The sequence below is a fragment of the Strix aluco genome, chromosome W (assembly GCF_031877795.1).
Source record: "Strix aluco isolate bStrAlu1 chromosome W, bStrAlu1.hap1, whole genome shotgun sequence".
Taxonomy (NCBI): Eukaryota; Metazoa; Chordata; class Aves; order Strigiformes; family Strigidae; genus Strix; species Strix aluco.
Window position 1 is genome coordinate 36940101 of NC_133970.1, and position 12911 is coordinate 36953011.

The 12911-nt window shown below is 48.5% G+C and overlaps 1 protein-coding gene across 3 annotated transcripts in view; it reads right to left on the minus strand.

Moving 5' to 3' along the window:
* The window catches only part of LOC141917805 (CBP80/20-dependent translation initiation factor-like), a 215477-nt gene extending 214652 nt beyond the window's left edge, over nt 1-825 (minus strand). For all 3 annotated transcript variants that reach the window (XM_074811346.1, XM_074811345.1, XM_074811347.1), the window contains exon 1: nt 760-825. The gene's annotated coding sequence lies outside the window, so the exon portion shown is untranslated. The remainder of the gene's footprint in view (nt 1-759) is intronic.
* Nucleotides 826-12911: the final 12086 nt, after the last annotated feature.

Sequence of the window (12911 nt, forward strand, 5' to 3'; positions counted from 1 at the left end):
TCACCCAGGGATGTCTCCCCTGTAAAGATGCTCAGGGTTAAACCAGATGGCACTTTCGTGTCCACCCAACGCTGCCACCACTCGTGTCCTCCTGCCCCTGCGCTTTGCTATGCACAAACCACCGCCAGCTTTGCTGCAAAGGGGAGAACGATGAACGACGCTTAATTGTGATAGGGACTGGCCGAGCGCTTGCATCCGATGGGTTTCCCTCTCCTTTTTTGTCTGGGCGGGGCTCGCCGGAGGAGACAGAGGGAGAAATCAGCCCTGCCCTTTGTCAGGGCTAACAAAGCAGCCCGGGAAGCTTCTAGAGGCCAAGCGCAGTACCCGAATCCGGCCCCAGACCCCCACCGCCCCTGTTACCACCCTTCCTGTCGCTCGCCTTTGCAAGGAGAGGGAAATATCGGAGGGGTGCTCCACCTCTACACACAAATTGTCAGCGAAGGGAAAGAAAATTCCCACGGGACGAGGCTGCTCACAGGAAGCGCTTACCGAAACCAGCCGAGAGGCCAAATCCCCGTGTCCCAGCTTCACCTGCAAAATTAAAACCCAACCCCGGGGCGGCCCAGCCAGCCACGCTGTTTGCAATCCCAGAGCGCACCCACGCGTGGGTTTGGGTTTTTTTTTATTATTTCCGAGGGAGACAAAAGGCAGGACGTGCCCTGCCCCTGCCCCCGCCCCTGCCCCTGCCCCCGCTGCCTCGCCTCCCCTCCCCTCCGCCGCACCGACTGCTGTGTCATGGTCCCCCCTCCCCGGCCTTACCAAGCAGCGGGGCCGGGCGGTGTCAGACCCGTGCCCGGAGATTCATGGGCGCTGCGCTGAGGCAGGGGGAAGAACACACGGGACAAGGGGCGCCGCCCGCCCAGGAGAAGAGACCCAGCTCTGACGGAGGGATGGGCCGGGGCGGCCGGAGAGTGACGCGCCCGCCCCGCCCGGCCTCCGCCGCTGGCCCTGCCGGGAGATGTAGTCCACGCCCCGCCGCCCGGCCTGGCCGCCCAACGCGGGCCGGTGGCGGCTCCCCCATCATCCGTGGGGTCCTTGAGCAGCGCCCTCCCCCCGACCACCGAGTCTGTTAAGCCACCTACATTTCAGACCGGCTTTTGTGCCGTCATTTTTTACCCCCCCAGCCCCGGGTTGAACACTGTAATTCTCATTTTCCCACCTCCACCGCCGGCCCATCTCCCTGGCCGGCCAGCCCGCATCCGTCGGGATTCAGCATCTTCTCCCAGGCCTCTGCCGCCGCCTCAGTTTAAGAAGGAAACTGCAAATGTTTCCATATACATACACAAAACTCTGAGTCGAGAAATGTAAAAACCCAAAATTTATACACCTTTTAAACACCCTTCTAGCCAGCTGGATCCTTTTAGCCCCTTCAGACCTGCTCAAAGCCCCTTGGAAATGTTCCTACAAGCAATTTAAACCACCTTCTCCTTACCCCATCAGGCTCTTAAAAACACCAACCCACCTAATCATTCCCCTTGTCTTGTCATTTGGGTTAGATTCAAGAGGTAACTTTATTTCTAGCCATTAATTCTTTGTTGCTCTCTGTCTGGTTCTGTCATAACATTCATTGGGATAAATGGATCATGTTAATGAACATCAGTGGAAGAACTGCAGCCATAAATTAACCAGAAGAGCTGGGCTCTGAAGAAACTCCCTTCTCTCCCTGCTGTGCTTTATTTTTGGCCCTATCCTTTGCTGAGCAGGTTGCCATGACAACCTTATAATCACCAAAGGGTGGCTATAATTGGGAGAGCACATTGCTAATTTAGCTCCAGATTTTTTTTATTTTGTAGTATTTTAAGCAAAGGGGAACTTCCTGAATTTTCATATTTTTATCTATGATCATACTATGGTTTAATTATTAATCCAAGCGCCAATAGCATCGCTCCAGCAAAGGTTGAGCTGCTATACAGAGGTCACTGGGGCAGACAACAGCTCTGCCCACATCCCCTTTCCCCAGCTCATCTCCTCTTCCAGCCCCCCCACATCCCCTAAGCTGAGAGCACCCAGGACCAGGATTTCCTGGGGATGCTCCTGGTATATGAGAGCAGGGTTGAGGAAAAAAGAAAAAGGTAGGTTCCGCTCTTGCATTAATGAGCATTTTTTGAAATGTCAGTGCAATTGGGATTGTCAACTTTAACCTGATAACAATTCATCTCAGCTGGTTATTTATAGTAAATTGCCCTCTTTGGAGAACACTGGCCCATAATATTAATGGTGTGAACATGCTGGCATGTGTAAAGTCCTGGCCCCGCGTGGTGGGACCTCTCCATGCATCTCGCTCCTGCCTTGACCTGCTCAAGGCATCCCTTGACCTGGTGACATTGCAAAATGCCACCAGGCATCCTGAGTGCTTGTCGCCAGCCTTGCTGGAAGCAGAAGGGTGGCTGGGGACTGGATGTTCTGGTTGAGGAGCCCAGATGGATGCTGGATCAGGGCACACAACTTCCAGCCTGAGATTTTTTTGGGGGGGGGGAAATGACCCATCCCGTAGAGTGTGGTGTCTGCGGGAGGGTGTGAGGGAGCTGGATTCATTCCTCTAGTAGGTGGGGAGGAATTTGGACCAGTATGACAACAGGGTGACTAAAGGGAAACCCAGGGATTGTGGTATGGGTGCTGGGCAGCATCAACCTGGGACTCGGGAAAAGGTGCCATCTCTGCCATTTCACTCCCATCCTCGCATAGGTGTGAAGCTCCACGGCCATGCTGGTCATGGCATTTGTTATTAACCTGTCCCAGCAGGAAGAAAGTACAGCTTTATGGTCACCAGGGACTTTTCTTCAGGAGCTGGTGCGGCTCCAGGTCCAAAGAGCAAAGCAGAGGTGCTGGTCCTGTCCCCATGCAGGTGCAACCCCGCTCCCCTCCAGCCCCTCTGATGTCCATGCTCAGCAGCTCAGCCTCCTCCTTTTGTCCCTGCTTTTGGCTTAATCCCATTGCAGCTTAGAAAGGAGGGAAACTGGGAAAGGAGAGGGTTTCTGCTTAAAAGAAAAAAAAAAAAAAAGCAAGGAGTTGTGAAAAGCTAGGGACGGAGGAGGGAATGGAAACATCCTTCTTTCAAGGAAAAGATGCCGTGGCTGCTGTTCTGGGTACCATGCACCAGGAAATAACATGAGATGATGCAGTGCTTGGGAAATTAAATTGGCTCTTTATTAAAAGAGTGTGTTTAGGGAGGTAGTGAGGCATCAGGGGAATTCCTTCATCGCCTTAGCAGAAGGAATTGAGGCAGGCTGCCTGGCTCCTTTTGCTGCCAAGCACAGTCCACAAGAATCTGGGACCCGCATGGGCAGGCCCATATCCTGCCTCAGCATCCTTCCAGGGTTGCTCCCAGGAAAGCGTTGAGCATCTCTGGGAAGATGTTAAGAGCCTCCCTCAGATCTCTCCCAATTCAATGGAAACTGGTGGATCTCTGCCAGTGGGAAATGCTCCAGCCTCAAGATTTTTGTCCCAGGAAAATAGCAAGTGACAGAAAGAGCAGCTGGGGACATGAGGATATCTGAGAGCACAAACTGCAACCAAAAAGATGCCATGCCAAACTCTGCCCTTGCCCTGGCAATACCCTTTAAAATGGCTTAGCAAGGATGGGAACCTGATGCTTTGAAGGGAAAATATAGAATATTTACAAAGTACCTTGCTCACAGCTGCAGTGTGCTGGTAGCTTGGTGCTCCCTCACTAGCTTGGAGCAAATCTTGGCCTCACAGAGTGTAGCTGAAGGCAAAATTCAATGTACTGTGTTCTGCTCAAATTATACATCCCCTGTGTGGAAAGCTCAGTTATACATACAGATAGGTACTGAAAAAATAAACTAAAGAAGAAGGGAATTCCTTTCTTCTTCCCCAAGTACTTCTGGCATAGGTGGGATGATGGGGATGTCTCCCAGGATGGAGACACAGTGATGCCCTCAGCAGGTTTCTAAGAAGTGACCTGAAAATGCCACCATGGCCATCAAAGTGCTTAGATGCTCCATCAGAGGATCCTGCAGGAAAAGAAACCCTTAAAACAGTTGGGTCAACAATCTTCCTGCCAGATTCAGAGAGATCATTATTGTAGCCGGGATGCAGTTGACTTGAAAGCAAATAGACCTCCTTTAAAAAAAACAAATAATAGACCTACTGTAGAAGCAAGGACTGGAGACAGACAAGGTCTTTATTCCTGTCCCGACAGAGCCTGAGCAAGTGGCTCTGCCCTCCTTCCTGAGCACAGAGATGTCTGTCCGTGCCTGGAGGGCCGGAGGCATTGGACACGGGGCTCCAGCGGTTCCTCCTCCACCCAAATCTTATGGGATGAGCTATCCTGGCTGCAAAACTAGGGAGAAACTGAGGTGATGGGATGTGAATGTGGCCAGCCAGGATGTTTGTGGCAAAAGACAGCACAAAGCTGTCAAGACTGTCTCCTATATATATATAAAAATCAAATTTCAGAGCAGGGTACCCATGGGTGAAGCAATGCTTTGCTATGGCAAGAGGAGAAGATGGTTTTGAAATGCCGAGTGAGGGGACAGGCTCCTTCCCCCACTTCTTGGTTAGTTTTAGAAGGGCATTTGTATCCAGCACAGTGATCAGTGCCAAGGCTGTTTTCAAGTCAAGGCTAAATTCACTGGTATTCAGCAGAGGTCTGAAATGGGATGGGTCTGGCCTCCTGGAGGGCTGGGTTTGTGAAGACTGTTTTGCTGCATATGGGTTGAAATCCAGCTCTGATGCCGCTTTCCATACTATGGATGAGAAGATGCAACTCAGAATATTTGGATTTTCTTCTTGACCTCCCATGTTGCTTAAAATAATATCCCTAATTTCCCATATTTCACATAACTCAGCTGAGTAATGAGGCTACCTGGACATAATTCATTACTTTCCTCCCCTGATTTAATTCACAGCTACATCTTTGGATTAAAGAGGCCTTAGAAATGCAAAGTATGATTACCCAAGTAAAAACAAATTACCAGTTTAAAGGATTGCCACTAATCTAGCCCCAAGGAAACACATGGGCATTTGCAAAGGTCAAGTTGCTGAGGAGTCCAAGCCGAGAGCTGGCAGAGGTATCACAAGGACTTCAGATGGGTGATAAAGGATGTCCTTCCACACCAGGCAAGGTGGATCCTGTCAGATTCCTCTGCAGGGTGACAGAAAGCATCTCTGACAGGGACATCAATAACTCCAGGTTTGCTGGAGAATGATTTCAAATTAACCATTGATAAGCACATTTTGCAGAGGCACAGCTGGCCAGGAAATATTCCAGTAACCCAGAAATCTCTCTCTCTTCCTCTGGTTGCAAATGGGATTTTTTCTATAATGCCTCCCTGTGGATATTAATTGCATCAGAGGATTGTGATGCTGTTTAGAGGGGTGCAGCAGGAGGGAATTGCTAATCGGTGGGGTGGGAGAAGAAACAGGGGAATTTCACTGGCATTAGGGTGAGGGGTGTGGAAAATCCAGGGTGCTGGATGGAGGATGACAGCAAGGCACTCTTCCAGTTTGACTCTCCAGGGAGACCTTATTGCAGCCTTTCAATACTTAAAGGGGGCTTAGAAGAAAGATGGGGACAGACTTTTTCGTAGGTCCTGTAGGCATAGGACAAGGGGTAACGGTTTTAAACTAAAAGAGGGGAAATTCAGACTAGATAGAAGGAAGAAATTGTTTACAATGAGGGTGATGAAACACTGGAACAGGTTGCCCAGAGAGGTGGTAGATGCCCCATCCCTGGAAATATTCCAGGTCAGGTTGGATGGGGTTCTGAGCAACCTGATCTAGTGGAAGATGTCCCTGCTCATGGCAGGGGGGTTGGACTAGATGACCTTTAAAGGTCCCTTCCAACCCAAACCATTCTGTGATTCTGTGATTCTATGATTCTATGACTTGGCCATTTCATCACTTGGTATTATATTCCATACAGGAATTTTATTGACACTGTTAACTTTTAAGCAAGCTATATCCCCAAAACACTACCTGGAACGAAGTAGTAGCAAGAAGGAGACTAGTACTAAGAGGCTTTGGAGGAAAGCCATGCTTTAGGCAAGCTGGAGAGCTAGCACTCTGGTCCGGGGTACACTTTTCATTAGAAACAAGGCTGAAGAGAGCAGGCTGGGCACCACACTGAGCTGTGATGGCTGCACCATACGAACCAGTTCTGCCAGAGCCAGGGCAGCCCAACCCTTGGCTGGAGAGGGGTGGAAGGCAGCACGACTCAATGGGCTTGAGTATGGATGACCAGGGCTCTGTCACTCATGATGATAGATGAAAGCCATCAGTTCTCAGCTTCAGTTTTCCTCCCCTGAATGAGTACAGCTCTACTTACCCTGTTGGTAAAGTACTTTGTGAGTCAGCTTTCACCAGGTGTAAATCACCACCAGTGTTTGTAGAGCTGCCAGCAGCCCTGGGTTAGCAAGGACTGAGAAGGACTCTTTGAACATCTGTCTCTGGTCCTCAGGATGAAGTCCTAGGAGAAAATCTTCCTCTTTGGGAAAATGAGAAGCGTCTCAGGGTGTTACAGTCTTGTGCCTCATTGCCTTCAGGGTGTTGGCAGCTTCCTTGCCTGACCTTGGGTTACTCCAGGATCTGGTGAGGAAGATCATGAAGCCCACTAAGGAGGCTTTCACCACACACCTAACTCACACCAGCAACCCAGATTCTTGCTTCTTCTGCTCCTGGGAGCCCACATCCTCTGCAGTCACCTTCCTGCACCCTCTGTTATCTCCCACGCATCTTCTAATGATGTCTTTCCTGGCCCTCACCTGCTGGTATGGAGATCCTCCCTTTCCCCCCAAATCCTCTCTCATCTCTGTTACCAGCAGAGTCACTACAAACAGAAAGGAGGGTTGGCAGCAAACAGCACTTCAGCACACATCAAGGATGGGTGATCTTGGAAAATATGTATATTTTTGTCAGATAAGTATAGTTTATAGATTATGTGCAATGGAGAAACCATCAGGGTCGCTCAGACTCTGTTCCTTCAAGGGGAAGGACTTACACACCTACCTCCACCAAGGAGATATGATGTCTCAGAGCACCCAAGTCTTTCATCCTCTTTTTCCCACTGGGCATCTCCACACTATGAAATACTACAAACCCTCTTTTTTAGGGTAAAATCCCTCATCTTCAGGACTCAAAGCCTCATTTCTAGGGCCCAAAGCCTCATTTTTAGAACCCAAAGCTTTGATTCTAGGGTCAAATACCTCATTTTTATACTACAAACACTCATTTTCATACTACAAACCTTAATTTTTAGGGTACAAACCCTCATTTTCAGCACCCAAAGTTTCATTTTTAGAATCCAAAGCTTTGATTCTAGGGTCAAATGCCTCATAGTCCTAAACTACATAATAAAATCCTACTCTGGACAAGGCAACTTGTGGTTTCCACATGCCAGCAGGTCAGGTTGAGCAATGACAAGAGCTGAGGATTTATCCTTGGTCTGATAATAAAATAAACAAGCTTACCTTCATGTAGGCTTTGCTTCTTATCACGTTGCTTTGGTAAAAATATGCCCAGCTGAAGTCCTCCCCTCCCTTCCCCAGCAGCTGCTGAGGGCTGGTACCCCAGTTTAGTCCCATTTGCCTTCCCAGTAAGGTGACTGGGGAGGAAAGGGAAACATTTTCATTTCCTGATCACTGCAAAAGCTGTTAGAAGAAAAGGGCTTGACACACTCCTGCTTTTGATAGGGGGAAAAAAGAGATAACAGTATCAAACTACAAGCACACCAGGTGTATGGCAGTAATTTTGTCATGCTGTGGCCTTCAGGAATCAGAGCAGAGCAGATTTATATTAACCATGCTGGGACAGAAATATATACATGCTATAGATATCCTCATATATACACACAGGATAGCATATACATGAGATGGAAATTTGCAGCTGCCAAATAACCAGCAACATGACCTGCTCAACAGAAGCTAGTTATCCCCTCTAGGATAGGCACTGCTTAAAGATTTGGCTGTTTGAGGGAAAAAGCTCTATTTATTTGCCCCCAAACACACAGTGTGTGAAGTCTGAAATGACAGAAATAACGAAAGATCTTTTCACCTGGGTGTGACTGACACTTTTCTCCCCCATGAGCTGGAGTATGTCACTGCAGCTCAGGGCACTGAAGGACTCAAGGGGCTGGAGGAGTGTCCTGCCTCCCCATCACCCCTGGGTGCTGCTAGCCACCCACCCCTTCCTCCAGTGGCTTAGCATCACCCTGCCATCAGGCTGCCTGACATATTTTAATTTGTTTTCCAAGCTGTCCTTGTTATAGAGGATCTGAAGCCTGCTATACCCCAAGCAAAAAAGAGACACTGGCAGCATATAAAGGGGTCCGATCTGCTTCAGAGGTGATTGGGACTGAAGCACAGCTCCTCCTGCCTCCCTGACTGCCAGTGCTGGGCTGGATGTTCAAAGGGAGTGTCCCCTCTACACACCATGCAACTGATGCCACATGGAGTAAATGGGTTACATTAATCACACAACGGGCTCGAATAGGGAGCCCCAGCTGTCCAGGAATACTGGAAGTGATCACAAATTGGCCAGAAGGCAAAGATTTTGGAATGGCACGAGAGGAAGAAGTAGCACATGCTGAAGAGGCCCCACCATATAATAAACTACTGGATAATGAGAAGCGATATGCCCTGTTTACTGACGGGTCCTGTTGCATTGTGGGGAAACATCGAAGGTGGAAAGCAGCTGTGTGGAGCCCTACACGACAGGTCGCTGAAGCTGCTGAAGGAGAAGGTGAATCGAGTCAGTTTGCAGAGGTGAAAGCCGTCCAGCTGGCCTTGGATATCGCTGAGCGAGAAAAGTGGCCAGTGCTCTACCTCTATACTGACTCATGGATGGTGGCAAATGCCCTGTGGGGGTGGTTACAGCAGTGGGAACGGAGCAACTGGCAGCACAGAGGCAAACCCATCTGGGCTGCTGAATTATGGCAAGATATTGCTGCTCGGGTAGAGAATCTTGTTGTGAAAGTACGTCATGTAGACGCTCATGTACCCAAGAGCCGGGCCACTGAAGAACATCAGAACAACCAACAGGCGGATCAGGCTGCTAAGATTCAGGTGGCTCAAGTAGATCTGGACTGGCAACATAAGGGTGAACAATTTATGGCTCGCTGGGCCCATGACTCCTCAGGCCATCAGGGAAGAGATGCAACATATAGATGGGCTCGTGACTGAGGGGTGGACTTAACCATGGATGCTATTGCACAGGTAATTCATGAATGTGAGACATGTGCTACAATCAAGCAAGCCAAACGGTTAAAGCCCATTTGGTATGGAGGACGATGGTCAAAATATAAATATGGGGAGGACTGGCAGATTGATTATATCACGCTCCCACGAACTCGGCATGGCAAACACTATGTGCTTGCAATGGTGGAAACAGCCACCGGATGGTTGGAAACATAGGCCGTGCCCCATGCCACTGCCCGGAACACTACTTTAGGCCTTGAGAAGCAAGTCTTGTGGCAGCATGGCACCCCAGAAAGAATTGAATCGGATAATGGGACGCATTGCCGAAATAATCTCATAGACACTTGGGCCAAAGAACATGGCATTGAGTGGATATATCACATCCCCCATCATGTACCAGCCTCTGGGAAAATTGAACAGTACAATGGGTTGCTAAAAACTACACTGAGAGCAATGGGTGGTGGAACTTTCAAACACTGGGATGTGCATTTAACAAAAGCCACCTGGTTAGTCAATACCAGAGGATCTGCCAAGCAAACTGGCCCTGCTCAATCAAACCTCTTACATACTGTAGATGGGGATAAAGCCCCTGTAGTGCGCATTAAAAATATGCTGGGGAAGACCGTCTGGGTTATTCCTGCATCGGGTAAAGGTAAACCCATGCGTGGGATTACTTTTTCCCAAGGACCTGGGTGCACTTGGTGGGTAATGTAGAAGGATGGAGAAGTCTGATGTGTGCCTCAAGGGGATTTAATTTTAGGTGAAAATAGCCAATGAATCGAACTGTCAAATAACCCTGTTATTGCAGTTGGTGCCCCACAACATCCTCCTGCTGCATCCAAGGCCACCTGCTCCACTGACTGAGCCAACTCTGCCTCATTCCTCCAGCCTTAAAGACTGTCATGACAGATGGAACCCAAAGTTATGGGCTAAATGAACGCAGTAGACATTTTGGAAGGATGGCCCATAGACTAAAGGAATGATATCTGTGAGACCTGGGAAAGGGGTGGTGATTCCTTAGGATGGATTTGGAACCTGAGCATGACGTCAGTGGTATGGAATAAGGGGTGGAGACTGTCCTGGTTTTGGCTGGGATAGAGTTAATTTTCTTGAGCTGGGAGAGAGCATAGCCAGAGCGCCCAACCTGGATTTCAACCAGGATAGAGTTAACTTTCTTTGAGCTGTGAGGGAGCACAGCTGGAGTGCCAGATCCGGATTGGCCATTGGAGTATTCCATATCATGTGATGTTATGCTCAGTATATAAAGGAGGCAAGTTCTCTCACTTTCAGTTGGCACGGCAGGATCTTTGTGCTGTTGGGATAGCTGCCGGGAGCGGGCTGTGTACTGGTTGCTGGGTGGTGAGCAACCACATTGTGTATTACCTGTTTGGACTTCCTATTTTTACTGTTGTTTTGTTACCATCACTAAACTTTTTTTTTAATTCAACCTACAAGTTCTTCCTTTTTGTCCCTCCCCTATTTTACTGGGCGGCAAAAAGTGAAGCAACTGGCTGCGTGGTGATTGGCTACTGGCCGGGTTCAAACCATGATACAAGCAGAGCAACACTTCCCAGCTAACAGTCTCTTTCCCACCCTTATCATCCTTCACTGCTCTCACCAGAGGTATCTTAACTGTCACCTTTCTTTTTTCCTAGTTCTTCTGCCAAAAGCCTCATTTGACCCCCACACCATGACTAACACCCATAAGGGAAACTGAGGCATTTACAAACACCATTAAAAAGCCATACCTGAGGCTTCCTACATCTCCAGGGTGGTGGGTAGCTTTTTCCCCAGAGCCTCAGCAGTTCATAAACATATCATGCTGCATGCTGAATTATGTGCTTTAGCTAAATCAGGTTGTTTTACCTAAATATCCTCAAACCATCCCATTGAGCAGAGGAGACAGGAGGAGCTCTGTGCCTGGAGGATGGCTTCCAGGATGCTGGGCTGGGACTTCCAAAGAACATGAGGATCACCAGGAGCCTTCATCTACTACTACCTCTTCTTCACATCTCTCTCCCCCCATCAGCCAATGACAACATATGTGCTCCAGATTTCTGATGGCAAATCCATCAACCCCAAGGCTTTCTCACCCTTGAAATTCATGCCCAAGGAGGATGCACACATCCCTTCTCCCCTCTCCTGCCTCTCCCTCCATCACCAGCACCTCCAAATTGCCTATTTCCTAGGTTGCTTGCAACAAAAAGACAGCTGAAGGACCACTGCCATGAGACAGCTACAAATCAAATCATATCCACAGCTGTCCTTAGGATGTTTGGACTCACGTGGTTGCTAAATATTTTATTGGGTTTTCCAGCTCAGACAAGAAGCCAGATCCTACTTGCTGGGAAGGGACATGTTTCTCCAGGACATCCCTCATGGGGGGATGTGCATGCATGTGTGAGAGCACTGAATGCTGCACCCAGGTTTGCTATGGGTTCTCAAACTGCCCATGCTTTTTCCTAAAAAAATCATCCAAATGCTATAAAAAAGAGGCAAGCTTTTTCAGAGTTTTGGCTGTAAAATAAACTTGCTGTTCTAATAGGTCACTATAGCATGATGGTGCTCTAACCCATCTGGGGACCCCCAGGCAGGGATGGTACCACATCACCCTGGCTTTCCTGTGTACAAGGAATCAACCATTTTCCCCAGGGATGGGACAGAAGGAAATGTTTTCCTATGTTTCCTGACTATGTTGAGTGAGGAAATTCCCTTTGTTTCAGAAGTGACAGTAAAATCTGGGAAGATGCTGAGTTCATCTCTCCTTAGCTTCGCTCCTATGAATAGATATTAGCAGGTGTACTGGGTCTGGCTGAGCCAGAATTGGTTTTCCCCTGTAGCAGCCCTCATGGTGCTGTGTTTTATGTTGGGAGCTGGCAGGGTGTTGATAGCACCCTGGTGGTGTGGCTACTGCTGAGTAGTGCTTACACAGCACCAAGGCTCTTTCCGACATTTCCCCCCCACAGTGGGACGGGGTGGGCAAGATCTTGGGAGGGGACACAACCAGGACAGCTGACCCGAACTGACCAAAGGGATATTCCAGACCATATGACGTCTGCTCAGTATAAAGCTGGGAGAAAGGAGGAAGGGGGTGGGGTCACCCTTGGTCCTCCGAGGCAACCACTACGCGTATCAGAGCCCTGCTTCCTGAGAAGGCCTGACATCGCCTGTTCATGGGAAGTAGAGAATAAATCTGTTTTCTTTTTTTGCTTCCGTGCGCGGACCTTTGCTTCACTTTGCTTATATTAAAACTGTGGTTGTTTTACCCACAAGGGTTGGTTTTTTTTTCCTATCTTATTTTCTTTCCCCTCTTTGCCCTGTTGAGAAAAAAAGGGGAAGGGGGGGAAAGTGATAGAGCGACTTGGTGGGTACCTGGCATTTAGCCAAGGTCAAACCACCACAGCAGGTCATTGGAGCTAGACCAAGAATGAACAGGCACAGCCCTTCAGTCAGCAGTTATTCCAGTGTCCCATCTTCTTCTACTGCTGAAATAAAATGTGATAATTTAACTTAATTTTTAAATTATCCTAATTAAAAAGGGCTAGCAACACAATTAAGTGCACTCCACAGAGAGAAACTCCTTTCTTGAAAGGAAAGTAATCATGAAAGACCTGCTTTCAGATTCCAGGTAATATAATTTCTAGAAGATAAATTTTAATTTATGTATAATAAGCCCATGTTCCCCAGCTTGTCTTCATTCACACAGGCTGAAGTGCAGACAGTTATAGCAATAGTAGACTCAAACTTTCGTTAGCA